Here is a 26,592-nt window from a genome sequence, read left to right as displayed (position 1 = left end):
GAAAGGCATTGGAAACTTTCATTTTGTTAATTTCAAATCAGAAAATTTCCCAGAACTAATTGAGGTTCCAGTGCCCAATGGAAAGCTAAAATAACCTAAATTTGCTTCTTTTCCTTCTTCACTCCTGTCTTGTGTGTGTATTTGTGTATGTGCACAAGTATAAAGAAATGATTATTTTTGCAGCTTTTGGCCTGAATGCTTGTCACTCCATTTTACATAATTCATTTTACATAATTCAATTTACCCTCTTCCAAAAATAGATGCTTAGTTGCAATCTTTGCCTCTTTAGAATCTCCATGCAGGCAAGCTTAGCTAATAATTTTTGATTAATATAGCCAAATACCAACTCCTACTTCAAACCCCCTTTACTTGGAATACTATCATCAGATTGGTTTACAGAGAGAAGGAAATAACAATGAGGTCAGGAGGAATGGAGATAGGGGTAAAATAGCAATAAAAAGTAATTATATAAAAATGCTAAAGGTAAAACATCTGTTTTTTTGCTTAGCTCACTGAGCTTGACAGTTTCAGATTTATGCTATTGTCCATGTTTAAATAGATACAAAAAAGGGAAATGGGAAAGAATGTTTATGTGAGACTATTAAATAGTGCAGGGAAAATACGAGTTGTTATTACACTGGTAAGGAAAAGAGAAACTCAGTGAAATTTCTTTCCAGAGATTTGCCTTTGTGATCTGCAAGGTGCTGTTCCCCTGCTTACATTCCGTTACCCTGGCAACGCACTCCTGTAAAATAAAGATTATTAAAGCGCATATGATTATTTTGCTGCTGAGTGAATAAGACAAGCCGCTTCTGAATTGCCTTATCAGAGAAATTCAATTTTAGGCCAAATTGTGTTTTTGCGTCCTTCTAGCTTTTTTCCTCCCTCCCCCCACTTCAAATAAAACCATCATCTTCACATTTACTACATGATAGTTTGTTACCCATTCACACCCTTAGTATTTTAAGTCAGTTTTCTTTTAATTTCATGAAAGCATTTTCCCCAATTTTTTATAGCTCTAGTCTATTTTCCAGCTATCTACCATCTGTTTGCAAATCAAAATTACAAAGCAATGTGCTCTTGCTTTTATTTTATTATATAGTAATAGTAGAAATATTGGGTTCTGTACCAAACATAAATGTATATATAACACATTGGCTACGCAATATTTGACCAAAGGACGATGCAAAAGGCAAAGATAAGGAATGTGGTGCCATTTTAAAGGCTGCATATCCAGCTGTATTGGTCATCCTCACCCTTAAGTTGAATGTCTTGTGCTTTTCCATTTGACATTGTCCTAAGGTGACGTTATAGAGCTGGGAAGTTTTATAGCCACGTTCACAGCCAGTTACACCTTTGTTGCTTGGTGCCTCTACATTTGGAGAAAATATTCTTAAGAGCCCTAAAATTATTTAATACCAAACTTTATAAGTGTGGTATTTTATAAGTATTTTAATATTAGCCGATTTCTTGGAGATTTACTAATGGCAACTTTGCTAAAACTATCTAGTGATTTCATTAGAAACTACAGCTTTTAGCATAATTAGGGTCTGAGCAGAGGTCAACAAAAAAATAAGTAAATTGGTAATAGTAAATGCATATTTACTGTTTCATGCTATCTGTGTGAAGAAGTTGTCATTTAAAATCTTTTAATACAAGAAAGAGTTACATCCACTTTGAAGTAGAGGTGGAGGGAATGAAGTTTGTTCAGAAAAAGGCAAGGTTCCAACAAAGGCCACATAGAAGATTCCTTACACATCTGTTAAAGCTAACACGAGACACGAACAGATAAGAACAGCCCTGGAGAAACCTTCATTCTGTACTCTCCGACAGTGGATGGCTGAGGTGGATGACATTGCTTCTACTGAGATTGTTTATGGGACACTTTTCCCACTGCTACAAAACACTGGCATATAACCTAATACTGCTGTGTCATGAAAAAAAAGCAGAAGCACAGTGTTGATAATCTAATAACATGAAAACATTAATATTTGCTCTGTTAATACTTATTTTCAGGCCCAACCAAGCACCATACTTCTACATTGATTAAGCATGCAGGCCCATTGGCTTTTTATGTAACTAACTACAAATCACTGCTTATTATTAAGAAATAACATTGATATTTAACAAGTTCTAGACACTCTGAGCACATGTAGAATGAAATATCAATTCTTCTAATGAAGCAAATCAAATTTAGTATTGTACACCCAATCTTTGGTATGTTAACACCACCATGGAACTTATGACTGTAATTCACTCCCAGCGCTGCCCAGAAGGTGTCACCACAGCCTCATTGGCTTGAAGGACTTGGGGACATGTGGGGGAGTAGAAAGCAAGGGGAGAAAAACAGACACAAAGAAAAAAAAATCTTCATGCAGACAAAGGAATATAAGACAACTACTAGTTGTAATATATTGCTAAATACAGAATCCCAAACATTCACCCCATGCTAAAACTACAAAATTAATACAGGAGAAAAGTGGGCCTCTACTTGTCAATGAGAGTAGAAAGTAGGAGATTCATGGAAGGTGTTACTTGAGGTAGTCATTTTGTTGAAAATAAAAAGCAGGTGATAAATAGAAAATATTCATGTACTGAGCCTGGTCCAAGCTTCTCACCTAAAATGGTTTGCCTCCTTATCACATCTAGTTGGATAAGCTGCACTGGCCCACATAAAAGCAAAGATAAAAGAACAGCTGGGAAGAGATGCTACGAAGAATCAAAGAACAGAAAACACAAAGTCTTTACTGAGAAGCTGCACAAATTAACTCCAAATTACTGCCATAGTCAGACAAGAGGAGGCTTCAAGGCACAAAACTTGTTGCTGCACTCCATCTTGCTTTATTGTGGTGTCTTCACTCATGTAGCTAAAAGCCATCCCCTTTATAGTACTATATCTTTTAATCTCTGCTCTTCCCCCCTGTAGTTTAATTAAAAGACAATGAACCTTTTAAAGTAGTCAAATGGAAAATATAAAATTGCACCATTCTATCAAAGCTTAAGATATTCCTGTTCTCAGAGCATGAGAAGAATTCAAAATAACATACTTTGTATTTTACTACACTTCAGTCCCTCTGTGCCATTTCTTCTTCAGGGCTCTTGATTGGAATAGCTATTTGAACCAGAAAGGCAGCTCACCCTCAGACTGATAAATAGAGGCAAAATTAAAAACAAGTAAACAAACCAAAAAAAAAAAAAAAAAAAGTCAAGTTAAATTAATTAGATCTTTGTACCTGATTTTTTATTTTTAAATAATATTATTGCAATTCTGCATTCCTTCTATGTTTAACTGACATAGGCCTAAAGATTAATAGTGTTTCTTATGTAAGTATTATTTACTTAATATGTTGTCAGTTTTAGGGCATGTGGGCTAAAATAAGATAAATATAGTAAAATGTTATTGGATGATAAGTAGGCCTGAATACTCATCTTTCCGCCAACTCCACAGCCTAAATCTATTAGTTTTGGCAAAGGGCACCAAGACAAATTCATGCCGTTTGAAACGTTCCATGGGAGTCTTTAAAAATGAAGGTCTTGTCTACTCTTTATGGACATTAAAATGCTTCATCCCAAGGACCCCTTTATAGCAAATTGCAAGCTGTTCTGTTTTATCTGCTTTGACAGGATGAAGGGCTGAGCTGGCCCTAGAGGGATGGGATACAGAGTCTGAGTAGCTCAAACTTGAGATTTCCAATAAACCATCTCCTACAATTAGAAGAAAGGCACAGAGGAGATTCATTTAAACAGATAGTTCCAGCCCATTTAGAACTATTCTATTCTCCCCTACTTATTTCATCACTAAAAATCTAACAAAAATCATGTCCTTCCAATACTCCACTCCAAACTAGCACCTAAAACTCTAATAACCAGTCTAGTTGATCAGTGGCATATATACATCCTTCTTATTAGTCTCTTGATTCTGATACCTATTATATTAATTCCTGATTTCTTATAACTTCAAATCCTTTTCAACACTATAATTACCCAATCATTATTCTTTAAGTTCGATTTCTAGTATAGGTTGCCTATCATTCTCCATAAAAGAAATACTTGCAGATTTCAGTTAGTTAATAAATGCTGGCAGGGCATGAGATTTAGGTTTAATTCTTCATCTATAGATGCCTAATATAGGAACCTTGCTAAAAACTTCCAGACACCACTCAATTCATTAATGCCAACTCCCTCCCTTTATTTTACCCTTCTGTACTTAGGACGTCTCTTTTTCGAGTGTCATCACATATGATAATATATGGAGAGCATGAACTGTTAACATCAAAAAAAAGATTCTTCCCTTTAGAATGTAAGATTATAATAACTAATCCTATTTTTAAAAGTCCCCAAAGCCACATACTCATAAGTATACCTCTATGTAAGTCAGCTTATAAAAGTAATAAAAATGAGGGCCAGGCGCGGTGGCTCACGTCTGTAATTCCAGCACTTTGGGAGGCAGAGGCGGGCGGATCATGGGGTCAGGAGTTCAAGACCAGCCTGACCAACAAGGTGAAACCCCATCTCTACTAAAAATACAAAACTTAGCCAGGCGTGGTGGCACGTGCCTGTGGTCCCAGCTACTCGGGAGACTGAGGCAGGAGAATCGCTTGAACCCGGGAGCAGAGGTTGCGGTGAGCCAAGGTCACGCCACTGCACTCCAGCCTGGGCAACAGAGCGAGACCGTCTCAAAAAAAAGGAATAAAAATGAAAAGATAGGGAAAAGAAGTCTCTCATCACCACCTCCAAAACTTTAACAATAGTAAAATTAATAATTTATCATGAAAGATCCCACTAGTTCAGGGAATATTCCTCAAACATACTCTGAAATCTGAAATCTTACAGTACCGTATACAATAGCTGAAGCTCTGACAACGCTAAAATCATCCAGTCTGTTCCCGTCTCGGGTTTCTTATTTTTCTATACCAAAGCATCATTAAAATTGCACAAATTTGCCAAAAGGCAGAAGAGAATATAATGCAAACGTCACAACAATTAAAATAGAAAAGCATTAAAAAATGATTTAAAGCACTGGCGTTGAAATCAGACAGACTCGAATTTGAATATTGGTTCTGTTGACTACTGACAAGTTCTTGAACAGTCTAAAATTCAATTTATTCTCCTATTAAAAAAACAATAATATCAACTTTGAAGGGTTATTGTGACTGAATAAGATAATATAGGTAAGATGCTCAGCACGCTGCTTGTCATACAGCAAATAAATATTCACATGCTAGTTACTATGGAAAGAATTTTCCCGGGGGAGGGGTATCTCTCGGAGAATGAAAATATTCATTTTATGTGACTTGTTTTATAATAACGAAATAACATTCAATATGGAAAAACAAATACAAGTTTCACCCTGTTGACAATTTAAAGTTAACCTAAAGAATAAATATTGCTGGGTGCAGTGGCTCACACCTGTAATCTCAGCACTTTGGGGCACCAAGTGGGTAGATGGCTTGAGGCCAGGAGTTCAAGACCAGCCTAGGCAACATGGCAAGACCCCATCTCTATAAAAAACAAAACAAAACAGAATAAATATTTTTGGGTTTTCAATAATGAAGGTATAATGACTTCATTATTTGATATAAAATTTGACACATGCCCTCTGCTCAAAACAGAAAACATGGGAGATAAAATATAAAAATGGATAACCAAAAACAAAAGACATAAATAGGCTCACAAACAAGATACGTACTTCTATGGACCAGTAGGAAGAGAGAATCGCAAAACAGTGTGCAGGGCTGAGGCTACTGTGTGCTAGACTCTGGAGGGAAACAGTGGTAGCCAGGATTCGGCTCCAGTATGGTAAGGGGGACTAAATAGGTTTTGGAGAAATGGGGAATAGAGGGTATATAGCTTGATATTGGAGGCTGGTGTGTGGCTTCCCCTCACTGGAAAGCTCAGTGGCTGAATCTGTATCACTCTGAACTGAACTGTCATTATAAGGCATATGTCTGGACAGAAGCCTTGGGGAGTCTGTTGTAGGTAATTGAAAGATCATTACAGGATGGAATGAACAAGGACAAAAAGAACAAAACACTCATAAAACCTTACACTCAAATAGGACGGAAAACCAAAATTAACAGAAATCAAATTCTAACAAAGGTATCAAACAAAATCAACAAATCAACACTCAGAAAATGAATTCGTTCTGGCCAGGTGTGGTGGTTCACACCTGTAATCTCAGTACCTTGGGAAGCTGAGGCAGGAGGATCACTTGAACTCAGGAGTTCAAGACCAGCCTGGGTAAAATGGATAGATTCCATCTATACAAAAAAAAAATTAAAAAATTGGCTGGGTGAGGTGGCATGAGCCTATAGTCCCAGCTAATCATGAGGCTGAGGTGGGAAGATAGCTTCAACCCAGGAGGCTAAAGTTGCAGTGAGCCGAGATCTGCACTCCAGCTGGGGCAACAGAGTGAGACCTTGTCTCAAAAAAAAAAAAAAAAAATTAGAGAAAAAGAAAATGAATTCACTCCACATAGAATTAGTTTCATTGAAAAAGCCTAACAATGACTTCCATGACTTTCACCGAAGTATGTTTGGAATATTTGAAGGCATAAATAAAAGAAATATAAAATATTTCAGGCAAAAGGCAATAAACTATAAAATGAGTCAGATATGAAATAACAACGGTATATGTGGAAAAAAATTAGAAATGAAAATACAGTCACTGAAATAAAAAACTCAAGAGCATGAATAAGCTCTGGACTGCATCTTGTACATTCAAAACCCTAAGGAATAAACCAAAAAAGCTATTAGATCTATTAAATGAGCTTAGCAAAGTTGCAGAACATGAGACTAAAATATAAAAATCAATTGTATCTCTATATGCTACCAATGTATAGACTACAATTTGAAAATAAAACTTAGTGAACAATTGCATTTACAATAGCATCAACAAGAATAAAATACTTAGGAATAAATATAATAACAGGACAGACATGTACACTAAAATCTATAAAACATAATTGAAAGAAATTTAAAAATTTTCAAGGCTTTAAATAAATGGAAGCACATCCAGTGGTCTTCCAATGGACTGAAAGACTTAATAGTATTAAATGTCCACACTCCCCAAATTGTGATCTACAGATTCATTAGGAATTCTATCAAAATATCAGATGTCTTTTGGCAGAAACTGACAAGCTAATCTTAAAATTCATATGGAAATACAGAGGACCCAGAATAGCCAGAATAATCTTGAGGAAGATGAATAAAGTGTAGAATCTTTTTTTTTTTTTTTTTTTTTGAGACAGAATCTTGCTCTGTTGCCAGGCTGGAGTGCAGTTGCACGATCTTGGCTCACTGCAACCTCTGCCTCCCAGGTTCAAGTGATTCTCCTTCCTCAGTCTCCCAAGCAGCTGGGACTACAGGTGCCTGCCACCACACCCAGCAAATTTTTATATTTTTAGTAGAGACACGGTTTTACGATATTGGCCAGGATGGTCTCAATCTCTTGATCTCGTGATCTGCCTGCCTCGGCCTCCCAAAGTGCTGGGATTACAGGTGTGAGCCACTGCACCCAGCCAATAAAGCATAGAGTTTATACTTCCCAATTTCAAAACTGGCTACAAAGCTATAGTAATCAAGATTGTATGGTATTGACATAGAGATATAGATCAACGAGACAGAATTAAGATATCAGAAATAACCCTTATATTTCTGGTCAATTGATTTTCAATAAGGATGGCAAGATAATTTGATGGGGGAAAGAAAACCTTTTCAACAAATCATGCTGCGGTAAGGGGATATCTACATGCAAAAGAACGAAGTAGTCCCCTACCTCACACCCTATACAAAATTAAGTCAAAATGGATCAAATACCTAAATGTAGGAGGTAAAATTATAAAACGCATAGAAAAAAAAAGGAGGAAATATTCTTGACCTTGACTTAGGCAGTGATTTCTTAGATATGATACCAATAGCACAACCAATAAAAAAATTTGATAAAACTGAACTTCGTCAAAAATTTGAAAAAAACTTTTGTTCTTCAAAGGACACTATCAAGAAAGTGAAAAGATAACTGACAGGAAAAAAGTATTTGCAAATCATATATCTGATAAGAAACTTGCATTCAAAATATATAAAAGATACATATAACTCAATAAAAGACTAAAACTCCAATTTTAAATATAGGCAGAGGATTTGAATAGAAATTTTTCCAAAAAAGATATAGAAATGCCAATAGGCATGTAAAAGATGCTCATTAGTGATTAGTCATTAAGGAGATGCAAATCAAAACCACAATGAGATACCACTTCATACCCACTAGGATATGTAATAAAAAAGACAATAAATAACAAGTATTTGGGAGGATGTGGAGAAATTGGAACCCTCAGACATTACTTGTGGGATTGTAAGATGATGCAGCCACTTCTGGCAATTCCTCAAAATGTTAAACATAGAGCCATTGTATGACTAAGACCAACAATTCTACTCCTAGGAATATACTCAAGAGAAAAGAAAACATATTATCCACACAAAAATTTATACATGAATGTTCACAACAGCATTATTCACAATCGTAAAAAAAAGTGGAAACAATTCAAATGTCCATCAAATGATGAACAGAGAAATAAAACAGGGTAATATGATTTGACAAAAGAAAAAAAAGAGAAAGGAATGAAATACTGATACATGCTACATCTATGAACCTCAAAAACATTATGGTAAGTGAAAGCAGCCAATTACAAAAGACCACATATTATATACTGTATAGTATCATATATGCAAATATTCAGAATAGGCTAATCTATAGAGAAAACCAGTAGATTAGTGATGACACAGGGCTGGAGGGCATGAGCAAATGGAAGGGGGAGTAATGAGAAGTGACTACCAATAGGTACAATGTTTATTTTGGGGATGATGAAATGAAAATGTTCTGAAATTAGATTTTTGTAACACTCGTATAACTATAAATATACTAAGACCCACTGAGTTGTACACGAGATACCAGTGATGCATATTTATGACATGTAAATTATATCTCAGAAAGTGTTTTTAAAATGGTTGGGGATGCAGATGTAAATTGCTATAACCACTTGGAAGAACAATTTGCCAACAACTAATATAGTTTATAATACACGTATACCCAGCAAATTCATTCTTAAGTACACAATGGGGCAAAAAGCTTACATACAAGCACAAGAAGGCAAAAAAAAATTCATTATAACATTGTTTATAATAGTTGAAAAAATGGAAACTACCCAAATGTTAATTAAGAAGCGAATGGATACGTTGGGTGTGGTGGCTCATGCCTGTAATCCCAACACTTTGGGAGGCAGATGTGGGTAGACTGCTTGACTGCAGGAGTTCGAGACCAGCCTGGACAACATGGCAAAATTCCATCTCTACAAAAAATACAAAAACTAGCCACGCGTGGTGGCGTATGGTTGTAGTCCCAGCTACTAGGGAGGCTGAGGTGGGAGAATTAGTGAGCCGAGATTGCGCCACTACACTCCAGCCTGGGTAACAGAGCAAGGTGATGCTCTATCTCAAAAAAAGAAAGAATGATAAACTGGTACATATTTTTAAAATGAAATACCATAAAATGTATCAATGAAAATGAATTTTGAAAATAGAATGTTGAGAAAAAAGCAAACTGCAAATGACATACACAATGTGATGCCATTTATAGCTCAAAAACTTGTTATACAACAATATATACCATTTTTGGATACATAAACATATAATAATAAGATTTCTTAGGAATAAAACCACTATCTTCAAGGTATATCTTACTTCTGAGAAGAAACATAAGCGGATTTGTTAAAGCATGATTTATATCTATAATGTACCATTATTATTATTATTAAAAATTCTGCAGCAAGCATGACAAAATGGCAATTTATTAACTAGTGTAACAGGCCTAAGAGTATTGCTTATATTACTCTCCTTCTTTTTCAGTATGTTTAAAATATATTTTAACACACACAAAAACAGCATGATCCAACAAATTTAAACTTTCCCCAAACAGCAAAGCTTCTCAGAATGGTTTTTCTGTTTTGCAATCAATATACCAAGGGCAAATATTATTCACCTGAGCCAGCATTAGAGTACTACTAAAAGTCAAAGGGTTCATTTAGTCAAAATGCTAAATTTTTTTCAGGTGCAATTAGTATGGATGAATTCAAGCACTTTAAAAATCAGATGCTCTCTGACCTTCCCACTAAAGTGTTACCTGACAAGGTCACCATTTCAAGAATATAGTAATTATTCAGGAATGAGGGAGAACATTCAGTGGGGTAGTCTCCCCACTGTTTTCTCAGTAGAAATCACAGAAATGACAACTGTAATTAAATCTTTTTTAAAAATTATCTATGAGTTTTAAGTCAGGATGAAAATTATTTCTAACCTTATGAACTTTCACACTGCACTGCACTAAAAGAAAATCCTTCCAGTTTTCCTTTATATGAGTAAAGCATATGACAGCTAAATAAATAGGAAGTCTTCACTTCTGACCTTTCATTGCTATTCAAAAGAAGCAATTCTGTTTGCCACTATTCCACTTACCAAAGATACAAATGAAACAAGTAGAATAATTAACACAAAATCATCTTATTGAAAAGAGCTGAATGCTTTAAGAAAAAACATTATTACAAAAGAAGGGAGAAGGTACCATTTAGCCCCTAAGCCATGGAAGTTAACAGACTCTTTCCATCTTTTGGTAGTGATGACTTAAATTTTGGAATCATTTAAAAAAAAAAAGATTTTTCAGGTTGAAAGAAAGTATTATAGAAGTCCAATCATTCACAATTATTATGATTATATAAAGTCTACCTTTTCAGAAAATTTAAGACCACATTTTTTATAATTGTAACAAACATAGATTACCCTTTACTCACCTTTCCCCCCAAAAATATAACAAGATAAAGACAGTGAAACATTTTGGTATATTTAATTACACCATTACCTACTTCCCTATTAGGGACAACAAACAGGTCTCATCTCGTGGCCCAACTCTGAATGACTATAAGTGACTGCTCAGGACTGTGTCAAGACAGGTTCCTAGGCCATCTGAGCTTACAAGCAGAGTAGTGGATTGATTAGGGAAAAGGAATGATGAAATGTCAGCCAAGTATTTGCCAGCCTGATTTTATATCTGTTAATGATAGAAAAGAACTAATCATACTTACTCACAGATATGTTTGATTATGTGTTATAAAGTGAGTTAATACCTAAATGATTTAAATAAAATTCAAATAATTACTAGCACATGTCGTTAGAGAAAAATATAAACTGGGGGAAAAGGGAGAGTTTCTCAATTAGAAGAAATATACAGGACTTGACGATAGGCCTGATGGGGACAATATGAGCCACAGAAGGAAAAACCTCAATGACTCAAAATATTTATTGTTTTGTCTATTCTGGACATTTCCTATAAGTGGAATCATATGATATGTGGCCTTTGTGACTGGCTTCTTTCACTAAGCATAATGCTTTCAAAATTCATCCATATTGTAGTATATAATGCTACTTCATTCTTTTTTATGGTCAAAGAATGTTTATTGTATGAATATATGGCATTTTACTTTTCCATTCTTCAGCTGATGGACCTTTGGGTTATTTTCACTTTTTCTGAACAAAATATTTTATCATATGTGTTAAAATATTGTTTAAATATTTGGTGGGCAGATCATTTGAGGTCAGGACTTCGAGACCCTTCTGGCCAACATGGTGAAATCACATCTCTACTAAAAATACAAAAATTAGCTGGGCGTGGTGGCAGGCACCTGTAATCCAAGCTACAGCTGAGGCAGGAGAATCACTTGAACCTGGAAGCAGAGGTTGCAGTAAGCCGAGATCACGTCACTACACTTCAGCTGGGTGACAGAGCAAGACTCTGTCTGAAGAAAAGAAAAAGAAAAAAAAAAAAAAAGCAACTCCTCATCCATTAAAGTTTGACCATGAGATTGCAGCAACTCAGTCACATCCTCAGGCTCTACTTCTAATTCTAGCTCCCTTGCTATTTTCATCACATTTGTAGTTACTTCCTCTATTAAGTCTTGAACCCGTCAAAGTCCTCCTAGAGGGTTGGAATCAACTTCTTCCAAACTTCTGTTAATATTGATATTTTGACCTCCTTCCATGAATCACGAATGTTCTCAAAGGCATCTAGAATGCTGGTTCCTTTCCAGAAGGTTTTCAATTTACCTTGCCCAGATCCATCAAAGGAACGGCTATCTTTTCTTAAATAATAAGACTTGAAAATCAAAATGACCCTTTAATCCATGGGTTGCAGAATTGTTCCTGTGTTAGCAGGCATGAAAACAATATTAATCTCCTTGTACACCTCCAACAGAGCTCTTAGGTGATGAGCTGTATCATCAATGAGCAGGAATATTTTGAAAGGATTCTTTACTTCTGAGCAGTAGGTCTTGACAGTGGGTTTAAAATATTCAGTAACCATGCTGTAAACAGTTGTGCTGTCATCCAGGCTTTGTTGTTTCATTTATAGAGCACAGGTAGAGCTGATTTAGCATAATTTTTTTTATTATTATTATTTTTAGAGATGGGGTCTCACTATGTTGTCCAGGATGGCCTCAAATTCCCAGGCTCAAGCAATCCTCCGACCTCACTCAGCCTCTCAAGTAGCTGGCAGTACAGGCATGAGCCACCAAACCCCCCAAATTAGCATAATTCTTAAGGACCCTAAGATTTTCAGAATGGTAAATGAGCAGTGGCTTCCACTTAAAGACTCTAGCTGCATTAGCCCCTAACAAGAGTCAACCTGTCTCTTAATTCTTTGAAGCCAGACATTGACTTGTCTCCAGCAATTAAAGTCCTAGATGGCATCTTTTCCCAATAGAAAGCTATTTCCTCTACATTGAAAATGTGTTGTTTAATGTAGCCACATTCATTAGTTACCTTAGCTGGATATTCTGGATAACATGCTGCAGGCCTCTGCATCAGTACTTGCTGCCTCACCTTGCACTTGCATGTTACGGAGATGGCTGCTTCTTTTGTGAAACCTCATCAACCAATCTCTGCTAGCTTTATTTATTTATTTATTTATTTTTATTTTTGAGACGGAGTCTCGCTCTGTGGCCCAGGCTGGAGTGCAATGGCACAATCTTGGCTCACTGCAACCTCTGCCTCGCAGTTCAAGTGATTCTCCTGCCTCAGCCTCCCAAGTAGCTGGGATTACAGGTGTGTGCCACCATGCCTGGCTAATTTTTTGTATTTTTAGTAGAGACGGGGGTTTCAGCATGTTAGCCAGGATAGTCTCCATCTCCTGACCTCATGATCTGCCAGCCTCGGCCTCCCAAAGTGCTGGGATTACAGGCATGAGCCACCGTACCCGGCCTATTTATTTTTTTTTTCTACAGCTTCCTTGCCTTTCGTGGCCTTCTAGAACTGAAGAGAAGTAAGGCCTTGTATCTGGATCCAGCTTTGGCTTAAGGGAATGTTGTGACTGGTTTGATCTTCTACCACTAATGCTTTCTCCCCATTGGCAATAAGGCTATTTTGCTTTCTTATCATTTGTATGTTCACTGGAGTAGCACTTTTAATTTCCTTCAAGAATTTTTCCTTTGCACTCACAATTTGGATAATCGTTTGGCACAAGAGGCCTAGATTTTGGCTTATCTTGGCTTTTGACATGCCTTCCTCATTAAGCTTAATCATTTCTAGCTTTGATTTAAAGTGAGAGATGTACAACTCTTCCTTTTAATTGAACACTAAGAGGCCAATGCAAGGTTATTAATTGACCTAATTTGAATACTGTTGTATCTCAGGGAATAGGGAGGCCTGAGGATAGGGAGAGACAGGGAAATGGCCAGTCAGTGGAGCAGTCAGAACACACACCACATTCATTAAGTTCACCATCTTACATAGACAGTTTGTAGTGCCTCAAAACAATTACAATAGTAACATCAAAGATCACTGATTGTAGATCAGCATAACAGATATAACGATAAAAAAGTTTGAAATATTGCAAGAATTACCAAAATGTGACACAGAGAGACAAAGTGAGGAGGTGCTGTTGGGAAAATTGTGACTATAGGCTTGATCAACACAGGGTTGCCACAAACCACCCATTTGTTTAAAAAAGAAAAAAAAAAGGCAGTATCTGTGAAGCACAGTAAAATGAAGTATGCTTATACAAGATCACGCAAACAGAAAGAGTTTTACATTTTTTTCCCCAAACTGGATGCCTTTTATTCCTTTCTCTTGCTTAAATGCTCTGGCTAGAACTTCTAGTACAAGGTTAAATAGAAGTACTGAGAGTGGACATCATCTTGTACCTGATCTTTCTGAAAAGCATTTAGTATTTCACCAAGAAGTATGTTAGCTGTGTGGTTTTTGAAGATGCTTTTTATCAGGTTCGCAGATTGTCTTTCTACTCCTAGTTGGCTGGATGATTTTATCATGAAAGAATGTTGAATTTTGCCAAAAACTTATTCTGTATCTATTGAAATGATTATGTATTCTTGTCCTTTGTTGTATTAATTTGATGCGTTACATAGATTGATTTTCAGATGTCAAAGCAAACTTCCATTCCTAGGATAAATCCCACTCGGTTATAGTGAATATATATATTATAATATAGCTGGATTTGATTTGCTAGTATTTGGTTGAAGATTTTTGCATCTATATTTACAAGGGAAATTGGTCAGCATTGTTTTTTCATGTTTGCTTTGTCTAGTTTTGGTATCGGGGCAATACTGGCTTGACAAGAATGAGTTGGGAAGTATTTCCTACTCAGGTATTTTTGTAAGCATTTGTAAAGGATTGGTGTTAATGTTCTTTAAACATATGGTACAATTTACCAATGAAGGTATTTGGGCCTAGGCTTGTGGGAATTTTAAAAATTACTAATTAAATTTCTTTACTTTTTATACAGGTCTATTCAAATTTTTATTTTTTCTTGAGTCAGCTTTGGTAGTTTTTGTCTTCCTAGGAATTTTCCATCTCATTAAGTTGTATAATTTGTTGGTGTACAGTGGTTTATAGTGTTACCTTATGATTGTTTTCATTTCATTTCTTTAATTTTATGTTCTGGAATACATGTGCAGGACATGTAGGTTTGTTACATAGATAAACGTGTGCCGTGGTGGTTTGCTACACCTATCAACTCATTATCTACATATTAAGTCCCACATGCATTAGCTGTTTATCCTTGATGCTCTCCCTCCCTCCAGCTCTACCCCCCACAGGGCCGTGTGTTTTGTTCCCCTCCTTGTGTCCATGTGTTCTCATCATTCAGCTCCCACTTATAAGTGAGAACATGCGGTTTAAGTGTTGTTTCCTCTTTCATTTCTGATTTTAATAATTTGAATCTTCTTTTTTATTGGTCTGCTAAAGTTTTGTCCATTTTGTTGATCTTTTCGAAGAACCAAATTTTGGTTTCATTGATTTTCTCTATTGTTTTTCTATCCTGTATTATATTTATTTTTGCTCAAATTTTAGTGATTTTCTTCTGCCTCACTGTGTTTAGTTTGTTCTTTTTATTGCTTCTTAAGTTATTGACTTCAACTCTTTTTTAAAATATAGGCATTATACCAATAATTTCATGTAAGTACTGCTTTAACTGTATCTCATACCTTTTGCTGTGTTTCATTTTTATTTTCATTAATCTCTAAGTATTTTCTAATTTCATTTGTTAAATTTTTCATTCATTGGTCATGTGTGTATTGTTAATTATTCATATATTTCTGGATTTCCCAAATTTCCTTCCCTTGTTTCTAATTTAATTCCAATGTGGTAGGAAAACATGCTTTGTATGATTTCAATCATTTAAATTTATTGAGGCTTATTTTATGGACTATAGATGGTCTATTCTGGAGACCATTCTATGTATGCTTGAGAAGAATATATACTTTTGTTGTTGCTGTAAGGAGTGTTTTACAGATCCCGTTAGTTCATGTTAGTTGGTGGTATTGTATGACACTTCCTTGTTGATCTTCTTCCTAGTTGTGCTATTATTGAAAATGGGGTATGAAGTCTCCAACTATTATTATTTTACTGTCTACTTCTCCCTTCGATTCTGCTGGTTGTTGCTTTGCATGTTTTTGGGTCTGGTGTTAGTACATATTTGTCTGTAATTTTTGTATCTTCTAGATGGATTGACACTTTAATTATAAATTGTCCTGTTATGACTCTAATAACAATTTTTGTCTTAAAGTCTCATATTAGTACACCCACTTCAGCTCTATTTTGATTACTGTTTCTGTGGTATAAGTTTTCCTATCCATTAGTTTTAACCTTTTTGTGTCTTTGAATCCAAAGTATGTCTCTTGTGAGAGCATATGGTGGGATCTTGCTCTTTTATTCATTCTGGAAATCCTTGTTGGTTGATTAGAATGTTTAATCTGTTTCTTTCCATTTAAAATAATGCAATGAAGGCTTTTATTATCCAAAAACTTATTATTCAGTATACTTTCAGGAATAGAATTGATGCAGAAAATCAGGAAGTGCAAGGTCCACGGATGTTGGCAGGTAGTCAGGGAAAGCTCTTCAGTAGAGGTGGTGTGCAACTTATCTTGGAATATAAGCAAAAGTTAGTCAACTAAATAAGACATGGATTAGAACAGTGGAGCTCCTGAGAATCAGGTATTTCTGGTAGAGCAAACAATATGAAGAAAGAAAAAAGCATGGTCTATTTGGATCATTAGTTGTTGTGTCAGTATTGATGCAGTAGAAAATGGTGGCATTGGGCGCGGTGGCTCACGTCTATAATCCCAGCACGTTCGGAGGCTGAGGCAGGTGGATCACGAGGTCAGGAGTTCAAGACCAGCCTCGCCAACATGGTGAAACCCTGTCCCTGCTAAAAATATAAAAATTAGCTGGGCGTGGTGGCACGCGTCTATAATCCCAGCTACTTGGGAGGTTGAGGCAGGAGAATTGCTTGAACTGGGGAGGCAGAGGTTGCAGTGAGCCGAGATCGCGCCACTGCGCTCCAGCCTGGGCGACAGGGCAAGACTTTGTCTAAAAAAACAAACAAACAAAAAACAACAAAAAAGAAGAAAATAAAATGGTGGTATTGAGGTGTGCTTTAAGTCACCACATATGTATTGTAGCTAAAACTATTAGAATGAATGATATTATCCAGGGATAATGTCAGGAGTAACAAAAAATGAAGGTCTACATCTAAACTCTTGTTTCAGATTTTAAGGAATAATTTCAAGGTTTCCCTAGGGTCTGAAAAGCAATGGAAAATGAAAACCTGAACATTCCATGAACACATCTTTTTGTATTGAGAATTAATGGAATTAAGTTTACGGTTTTTACATGCCCAAGTGAAAAAGTCATTAGCAATCATTGAAAAGTTTAGAGCAATGACACGCCCACACCACTCTGCATTGCCTTCTGAGAACAGCTGCACATGCTGCCACAAGTTTGTACCATACTGTAATACTTTTTACAGTACTGTAACTATTTCATAATATATTTTCTTTATTTTTTGAGACGGAGTCTCACTCTGTCACCCAGGCTGAAGTGCAGTGGTACCACCTTGGCTCACTGCAAACTCCACCCCCCGAGTTCAAACGATCCTCCCACCTCAGCCTCCCAAGTAGCTGGGACTACAAGTGCACACCACCACACCCAGCTGATTTTTGTATTTTTAGTAGAGTGGTGGTTTCACCATGTTGGCCAGGTGGGTCTCAAACTCTTGACTACAAATGATCCACCCACCTTGGCCTCCTAAAGTGCTGGGATTACAGGCGTGGCCCACTGTGTCTGGCAGATTTCATAATATATTTTAATTGTGAACCTTAAAGATACTATAAAAAGAGTAACTCAATCCTCACCATGTAGTGTGGAATATAAGAAAATGTCATTTAAAAAAATTATCAGAATATTTATAAAATCCCATTACATAGTTATTACACAGTTCTCATATGATAGCTATCACAGTTCCTTCTTTTCTTTTTTGTAGTTCTGCCTACATGTCTGTGATGGTTAGTACTGAGTATCAACCTGATAGGATTGAGGGATACAAAGTATTAATCCAGGGTGTGTCTGTGTAGGTGTTGCCAAAAGAGATTAACATTTGAGTCCCTGGGCTGGGGAAGGCAGATCCACCCTTAATCGGGTGGGCACAATCTAATCAACTCCCAGGGAATATAAAGCAGGCAGACAAATGTGAAAAGATGAGATGGGCCTAGCCTCCCAGCCTACATCTTTCTTCCATGCTGGACGCTTGCTGCCCTCAAACATCGGACTCCAGGTTCTTCAGTTTGGGGCCTTGGACTGGCTCTCCATGCTCCTCAACCTGCAGAGAGCCTATTGTGGGGCCTTGTGATCATGTAAGTTAAGTAAGTCTGATAATAATATATCTATATCTATATCTATATCTATCCTATTAGTTCTATCCCTTTAAGAGAACCCTGACTAATACAATGTCTGTAGAAGGGAACCTTTCAACTATCCATCACAACTTTTACTTATGTTTTCTATATTCCTACAGTATTTCTAAAATAAACACACATTCCATCTCTCTCCATCCACCTGAAGAACATACATTCCTTCAATGTAATCTATATAAAGAGAAGTAGAAGAAACATCTAATTAATGTTGGCAAACACTTTATAGATTAGGATAAGTCATTTTTGCTGGTTCAAATAGTTTTGGGCAAAGGTTATGAAATATAGAGAGTTACGCTGAAGGAAATGGTCCTTCTCCAGTCCAATTTTTTGCTACAGTATAAGTGACTAACCACCACCATTGCTGCACTGGCTTGTCCGTTTTTTCCCCATCCAAAACATTCAGTATGGTGCTGATTTGGCAGGGTAGGAGTGAATACTACTGATAATGATAGCATAATAGTTCCATCAGTACCATGTGTATATTTTGAATATATACAGTTCATAATTATTGGGGAATAAGAAACTATAACAGATGCAGCTGCAAAAGCAGCCAACTTGCCATCTTCCTGAAGTTGATAAGAACCTAAATGAACACTTTTATATTGTATGACATGTATGAACCAACTGAAAATCCAATTTATAATAACACGCTCCAGTCTATTCCTTCCTATGCTAAACTACATGAGTTCCACTATTATGCTAAATCCAATATTCAGCTGTTCTCCCTGCTTCTCACTTTCATCCTATAATCCTAGAGTGTCAAAATTTAAAATACTATAATAGTATACCTGCAGAAATTTAGTAATAAGGCAGATATAGGTTTAATCTGAAATAAATGGTTTTTATAAATTATTTCCATATGTGTCTAACAAGTCTGATCTAGGCATTGTTGGCTCAAGTTTCTATCAACTCAGAACATCCTGGAGCTGAAGAGAAATTCCAGGTTGCTTTGTGTCCCCATGTCTATGAATTAATAATATGGAATTAGGGAATACTAGAAACAGTCCACTACTAATGAATCCAGAAATGTATCTCACAGTTGAGAGAGTTGTAATTCAACTCAACAAATACTTCCTGAATATAATGTTCAATACTTGCTAAGTATAAAGTTATTCATAAAGCCATCGCTACATTTAGATGTAAAACATGAGTCACTAGGTTTAAATCTCATTAAATCTTCACAACAACCCAATGAGGTTGTCCATCACCATTTGGCAGGCAAATAAAATGAAATTACAAAACTGTTAACTGGGGGTGGTGAACTTGAACCCTAAACTATTCAACTCTAAAGGCTGCGTCCTCAGACAGTATTACATTTTTCTTTTTAATGGTATATTCACTTGGTTTTGCAATCTATTTGAGATTTCAGGTCTGTTTTTTTTTTTTAATTATAATGTTTTAAAAAGACAATACATGTACATGCTTTAAAAGTCAACACTGAGGCAAGAAGAATTGAAAATTGGTAACAATAAGTATATCTGGTATACAGATGATGATTTACATCATTAAAAGAAACCAGGGCTCCCTGGAGAAATGGCTTATAGAAGAACTGCGGCAAGGAATATAGAAGATGAGTCTGGAACATTTTGTTATACCAGAAAGCAATGAAGAGATTAAAAAAAAATGTTAGGGGCCAAGTGCGGAAGCTCACACCTGTAATCCCAGCACTTTGGGAGGCCGAGACAGGAGGATCGCTTGAGCTCAGGAGCTCAAGACCAGCCTGGGCAACATGGTGAGACCTCGTCTCTACTAACAACAACAACAGCAAAAAATCAAAAAAGTTAGCCAGGTGTGGTGGTAAACACCTGTAGTCCCAGCTACTTAGGAGGCCGAAGTGGGAAAATCACTTGAACCCAGGTCTAAGCAGCAGTGAGCTGTGATTGTGCCACCTGCACTCCAACCTGGGCAGCAGAGTAAGACTCTGTCAAAAAAAAAAAAAAAAAAAAAGACAGGGACATTTGGAGAAACACAGGAGCCAGCTTGAAGAGATTTCTACAGGCTGAATTTGGGACAATATAAGCACTGAAAAAATGTGAAATCCGTGAGTCCATACTGATCCTTTTTTTTCTTAATGGGAGAGGAGGAGAAGCTTTTCTTCACAGCAACACACCAGCCAATTAATGTGAAAGGACTATTTGGTAAGAAAATCATTTGGCAAATATTATAGTAAAAGCAGATTTAGTCAAGAATCATCAATATACATTACAATTCATAGGTGAAAACCTTACGAGGAACAAGATATCTCCATCATCTCAAATTATTTTACCAGCAAAATTCTTGTTAATTATAAGACAGAAAAATGTAACTTCACAATGGGAAACCTACAAGATGGCACATAAACCAAATGATCCAAGTTAACATCAACATTAAACATAAACATGTGAACAAAAAGATATCATGTCCTTCCTAATATGATACACAGAAAGATACCAAATCACTTCTGTGGTGTCCTCATCAAAAATTCTAACCATGCAGAAACATCAGACAAACCCAAATTGAGTGATATTTTTCAAAATATCTAGCCTGCACTACTTAAAAAATGTTAAAGTCATGAAAGACAAACAAGGATGATTTCAGATTAAAGGAAACTAAGAGATCTGACAATAGATGCAACGTCAGATACTGGATTGCACTCTGATCCAGAAAAAAAATTTATTTATTTAATTTCCTGTAAGGGCAAAGAAACACAAGGGAAAAAAGGTGCAATATGAATCAGATTTGTAGATTTCATAATAGTATTGTATCATGTTAATTTCCCCTGTGGTTATATATCAGAATATTCTTAGGAAATACAAACAAATGTATTTTGGGGGAAAGAGGCGTTATGTCTGCAACTTACTCTTAAATGGTTCAGAAAAACATAACACTTATATATAATTAAATATATGATGTCATACATAGAGACAGACTGTGGGGACGATAAAAAGCAAATATGGTAAATTTGGATATCTGGGGAAGAGTATACAGAAATTCTTTGTAATATTCTTGAGGCTTTTCTCTGAGATTATTTCCAAGAGAAAATTTATTGCTAATTTGTACTAAGAAGACCCACAATAAACTTAGATACTATAAATACAGAAGGAAACAGGGCAGTTGAAATATAAGGTAATGGTCACAAAAATGTAGTCTAACTAGATATTATTTAAATCTCCATTAGACATAAGAAATTACAATAATTTTTAGTGTGATAATGATTTTTTAAAAAACAGCCTTTATCTGTTAGCAATACACAGTGAAATATTTATGGATATATACAGATGAAATAATATGATGTCTGACACTGACTTTAAAATAATTTAGTGAAGAGAAATGGGTGTGGAATTATGGATGAAATAATATAGCTCAAGCATTGATAATTGTTGAGGCTAGGTGATGGGTATCAAGGTTAGTTAACCTATTCTTTCCTCTTTTGTGTAAAGTCCACAACAAAAAGTTTTTAAAGTCAATGTTATACAAAAAATTCAGCAGATGAATCTTTGTCCCACTCCTGCCACCATATTTCCTGTCAACTCCTTAAAGGTAACCATTTTATTAGTTGCTTATTTATTTTTCCAGTTTCTTTACAAAAACACAAGAAAATACAAATATATACTCTTATTTTTCGACTCCTCCTACAAAAGGTAACAAACAATAAACACTGCTCTATATATTGTTTCCCTTTCCCCCACCAGCTTCATACATTCTGTATATCTCTCCATACCAGTATATAAAGCTCTATTTTGTATATGTGTGTGTGTGTGTGTTTGCGTATGTTCCATGGTTTATTCAACCAGTCCCTTATTACTAGATCCTTGATTTATTTCCAATCCTGTATTCATGCAACAATGCTATAATAAATGACTGTGTATATTTCTGTCATTTTGTACCAGTGCAGGTTTACCTACAGCAGAGGTCCCTGACCTTTTTGGCACCAGGGACCAGTTTTGTGGAAGACAATTTTTCCACACATGGGGGCGGTGGTTTCAGGATGAAACTGTTCCACCTCAGATCATCAGGCATTAGATTCTCATAAGTAGCGCATAACCTAGATCCCTTGTGTTTAGAGTTCACAATAGGGTTTCTGCTCCTATGAAAATCTCATGTCACTACTGATCTGACAGGAGGTGGAGCTTAGGCAGTAGTGCTCGCTAGACTGCTACTCACCTCCTGCTACTGGTTCCTAACAGGTCACAGACTGGTATTGATCCATGGCCAGGGGTAGGAGACCCTTGACCTACAGGACAGATAACCACAGGGGAAGTCCTAGGTCAAAGTTATGTTTTTTACCATATTCTTGTTCCTTCCACCACTGATATATGAGAATGTTGTTTCCCCACAGGCTTGCCAACAGAAGGTATTATCAAACTTTTGGGTTTCTGTCCATCTGACAGGTGAGAAATTACACCTTGGTATTTTTTCACTTGCACTATTTTTCTTGTTAAGGGCAATATAACTGCTATTTCCGCCACCTCTCATGTCAGAGGATAAGGAATCTCTATTGATTATAAGCCTCTAACTATGCCTTTGAATCAGTTTTTTTCTTAATGCATCTAACAAATTACTTCTTCAAGTATTCCCTATTCCTTCAGTATCTTTCATACTTTAATATTCTCCCTACTTTTTCCTTTCCTTCTAAGGTCAAATTTTTTTTTTTTTTTGCTAGATATTACACTCAAACAATATGGTATAAAGAACAGAACATGAGAAGTCTCCTTCTTATGTTGAACCTGAATACCATCCATCCCAAGAGTGAAACACCATTCTCAGTTTGTGTATTCCCTCTCTCACACTGTACATACAGAGGCACACATTTATTACATTTAACAGATACATTCAAATGACAACATTCTGCTTAGTTGAGGTAATGCTAGCTGCTGCAATAACTAAACCCTAAAATCTCAGTGGTTTAACACAATGAAAGTTTAGTTTGCACTCACGTGGTAGTCCAATGTTGAGTTGGCATATTTCCACGTGTACTTCAGGCGCCCAACTTCTGCCATAGCCTAGGGCTTCAGTCTTCACTTTAGCAGCAAACGGAGGAAAAAGAGAGGTTAAGACATAATTGCTTCTTAATCACCCTGCCGAGAAGTCCTATCAGATCACTTTGCACGTATTCCACAAGAAATAACAGTGATTTTAAGTGCAGGAGAAGCTGGGAAGTTTAGTCCCTGAGTTGGTACTTATTCAACTTTACTCTATGGAAGGCTAACATAAATCCCTGGAGAATAGATAGCTACCTCTTAAACATAGATTCTTCATGCTGTTTTATTCCATAGTGTGTGTATTTCCTTAATTTATCTTAGAGATGTTTCCAATAGTTCATATTGGGCTGACCCATTGTAAAACCTTTTTTTTTGTTAAAAGAAAAGGTGAAATGTGATGTCAATTTATAACTTCTATTCAACACAGTATTGAAAGTCTTAGCCAAACCAATTAGGCAAGAGAAAGAAAGAAAGGACATGTAAATTGAAAAGAAGTCAAATTATCCTTCTTAGCAGATGATATGATCTTATACTTAGAAAAACTTAAAGATTCCACCAAAAATTATTAGAACTGATAAATTCAGTAAAGTTGCAGAGTACAAAATCAACATGTACATATCATTAGCATATACACTAACAATAATCAATCAAAAAAAGAAAGCAATCCCATTTACAATGGCTATAAAAAATAAAATAAAATAATACCTAGGAATAAATTTAACCAAAACAGTGAGAGAGCTCTACAAGGAAAACTATAAAACACCCATGAAAGATATTGAAGAGGACACAAAAAATGGAAAGATATCCCATGCTCATGGATCGGAAGAATCAATATTGTTACAATTTCTACGCTGACCAAAGTGATCTGCATATTCAATGCAATCTCTGTCGAAATACAAAATACCAATGACATTCTTCACAGAAATAGAAAAAATAATCCTAAAATTTGTATGGAACCACAAAAAACCTTGAAGAGCTAAAGCAATCCTGAGCAAAAGAACAAAGCTAGAGGCATCACATATACTACAGAGCTATAGTAACCAAAACAGCATGGCATTGGCACAACAGCAGACACATAGAGCATTGGTACAGAATAGAGAAACTAGAAATAAATTCACACAGTTACAACCAACTTATTTCACAATGTGTGAGGTTGCTTTTCCTCCACTGAACTAATCAAAATTTTTACCTTTGCCTATCTGATGGATTAAAAAAATCGTCCATCAGTGCAGTCTTAATTCACTTGTCTCTTCTAAAAAAATGACAATCTCATCAAGATTTTAGGAGTTACTAGATTTACTACCCTTTTCATCGCTTGTCTGTTTTTTATTTTATGAAATTGCTGGTATTTCTCATTGATTTGTAGATGCTCCTAATACACTAAGGTATCTTATTTGCAATACAGAATTTTAAATGTTTCCAACAGTTTATAGTTGGTCTTTTTGCTCTGCTTATGATATTTTTAATTGTGAATTTTTTATATTTTTATTTAATCAAATTAATTAATCTTTTCCACTGTGACTTTTGAGGTTTGTGTCCAACTTAGAAAAGAGTTCTCACCTCTGGTATAAAGAAATAATTCTCCCAGGGCTTAACCTAATACTTTTTTGTTTTTATTTTTCAAGATAAAACTTTGTTTCATCTGAAATTTTTATTGTAAGGTGTGAGAAAAGAATCCAGCATCTGTGTGTGTACAGGTGCCTAGCCCATTGTCACACTATCACTTATTGTTGCATAATACACTTTTTCTATGCCAATTGAAAACATCACCTTTAACATGTACTAAATTTCCATATGTATTTGAGTCTACTTCTGTACTTTCTATTCAATCAATTGATCCTCCTATTAATGTATTCTTACACACAATTTAAATTAATATAGCTTTGTATTATGCTTTAGTATGTTAGCGGGAGAGTCTTTCTGCATTATGTTACTTTTTTTTAAATATAAAGTTCTAGGGTACATGTGCACAACGTGCAGGTTTGTTACATATTTATACATGTGCCATGTTGGTGTGCTGCATCCATTAACTCCTCATTTACGTTAGGTATATCTCCTAATGCTATCCCTCCCCCTTGCCCCATCCCATGACAGACCCCGCTATGTGATGTTCCCCTTCCTGTGTCCAAGTATTCTCATTGGTCAACTCCCACCTATGAGTGAGAACATGTGGTGTTTGGTTTTTTGTCCTTGCGAAAGTTTCCTGAGAATGATGGTTTCCAGCTTCATCCATGTCCCCACAAAGGACATGAACTCATCATTTTTATGGCTGCATAGTATTCCATGGTGTATATGTGTCACCTTTTCTTAATCCAGTATATCATTGTTGGACATTTGGCTTGGTTCCAAGTCTTTGCTATTGTGAACAGTGCTGCAATAAACATGTGTGCATGTGTCTTTATAGCAGCATGATTTATAATCCTTTGGGTATATACCCAGTAATGGGATGGCTGGGTCAAATGGTATTCCTAGTTCTAGATCCCTGAGGAATCACCACACTGACTTCCACAATGGTTGAACTAGTTTACAGTCCCACCAACAGTGTAAAAGTGTTCCTATTTCTCCACATCCTCTCCAGCACCTGTTGTTTCCTGACTTTTTAATGATTGCCATTCTAACTGGTGTGAGATGGTATCTCTTTGTGGTTTTGATTTGCTTTTCTCTGATGGCCAGTGATGATGAGCATTTTTTCATGTGTCTTTTGGCTGCATAAATGTCTTCTTTTGAGAAGTGTCTGTTCATATCCTTTGCCCACTTTTTGATGGGGTTGTTTGTTTTCTTGTAAATTTGTTTGAGTTCATTGTAGATTCTGGATATTAGCCCTTTGTCAGATGAGTAGATTGCAAAAATTTTCTCCCATTCTGTAGGTTGCCTGTTCACTCTGATGGTAGTTTCTTTTGCTGTGCAGAAGCTCTTTAGTTTAATTAGATCTCATTTGTCAATTTTGGCTTTTGTTGCCATTGCTTTTGGTGTTTTAGACATGAAGTCCTTGCCCATGCCTATGTCCTGAATGGTATTGCCTGGGTTTTCTTCTAGGGTTTTTATGGTTTTAGGTCTAACATTTAAGTCTTTAATCCATCTTGAATTGATTTTTGTATAAGGTGTAAGGAAGGGATCCAGTTTCAGCTTTCTACATATGGCTAGCCAGTTTTCCCAGCACCATTTATTAAATAGGGAATCCTTTCCCCATTTCTTGTTTTTGTCAGGTTTGTCAAAGATCAGATAGTTGTAGATATGTGGTATTATTTCTGAGGGCTCTGTTCTGTTCCATTGGTCTGTATCTCTGTTTTGGTACCAGTATCATGCTGTTTTGATTATCGTAGGCTT

General features: G+C 36.0%; 1 protein-coding gene across 1 annotated transcript in view; it reads right to left on the bottom strand.

The window, feature by feature from the left end:
• PMFBP1 (polyamine modulated factor 1 binding protein 1) overlaps nt 1-26,592 on the bottom strand; it is a 556,696-nt gene that overhangs the window by 388,069 nt on the left and 142,035 nt on the right. Inside the window, exon 6 of the mRNA XM_063717359.1 lies at nt 23,221-23,304. The gene's annotated coding sequence lies outside the window, so the exon portion shown is untranslated. The remainder of the gene's footprint in view (nt 1-23,220; nt 23,305-26,592) is intronic.

Source organism: Pongo abelii, chromosome 18, assembly GCF_028885655.2.
Source record: "Pongo abelii isolate AG06213 chromosome 18, NHGRI_mPonAbe1-v2.0_pri, whole genome shotgun sequence".
Classification (NCBI taxonomy): Eukaryota; Metazoa; Chordata; class Mammalia; order Primates; family Hominidae; genus Pongo; species Pongo abelii.
The sequence above is the reverse complement of the archived record's forward strand: the minus strand, read 5'-3'. Positions and strand labels throughout refer to the sequence as shown.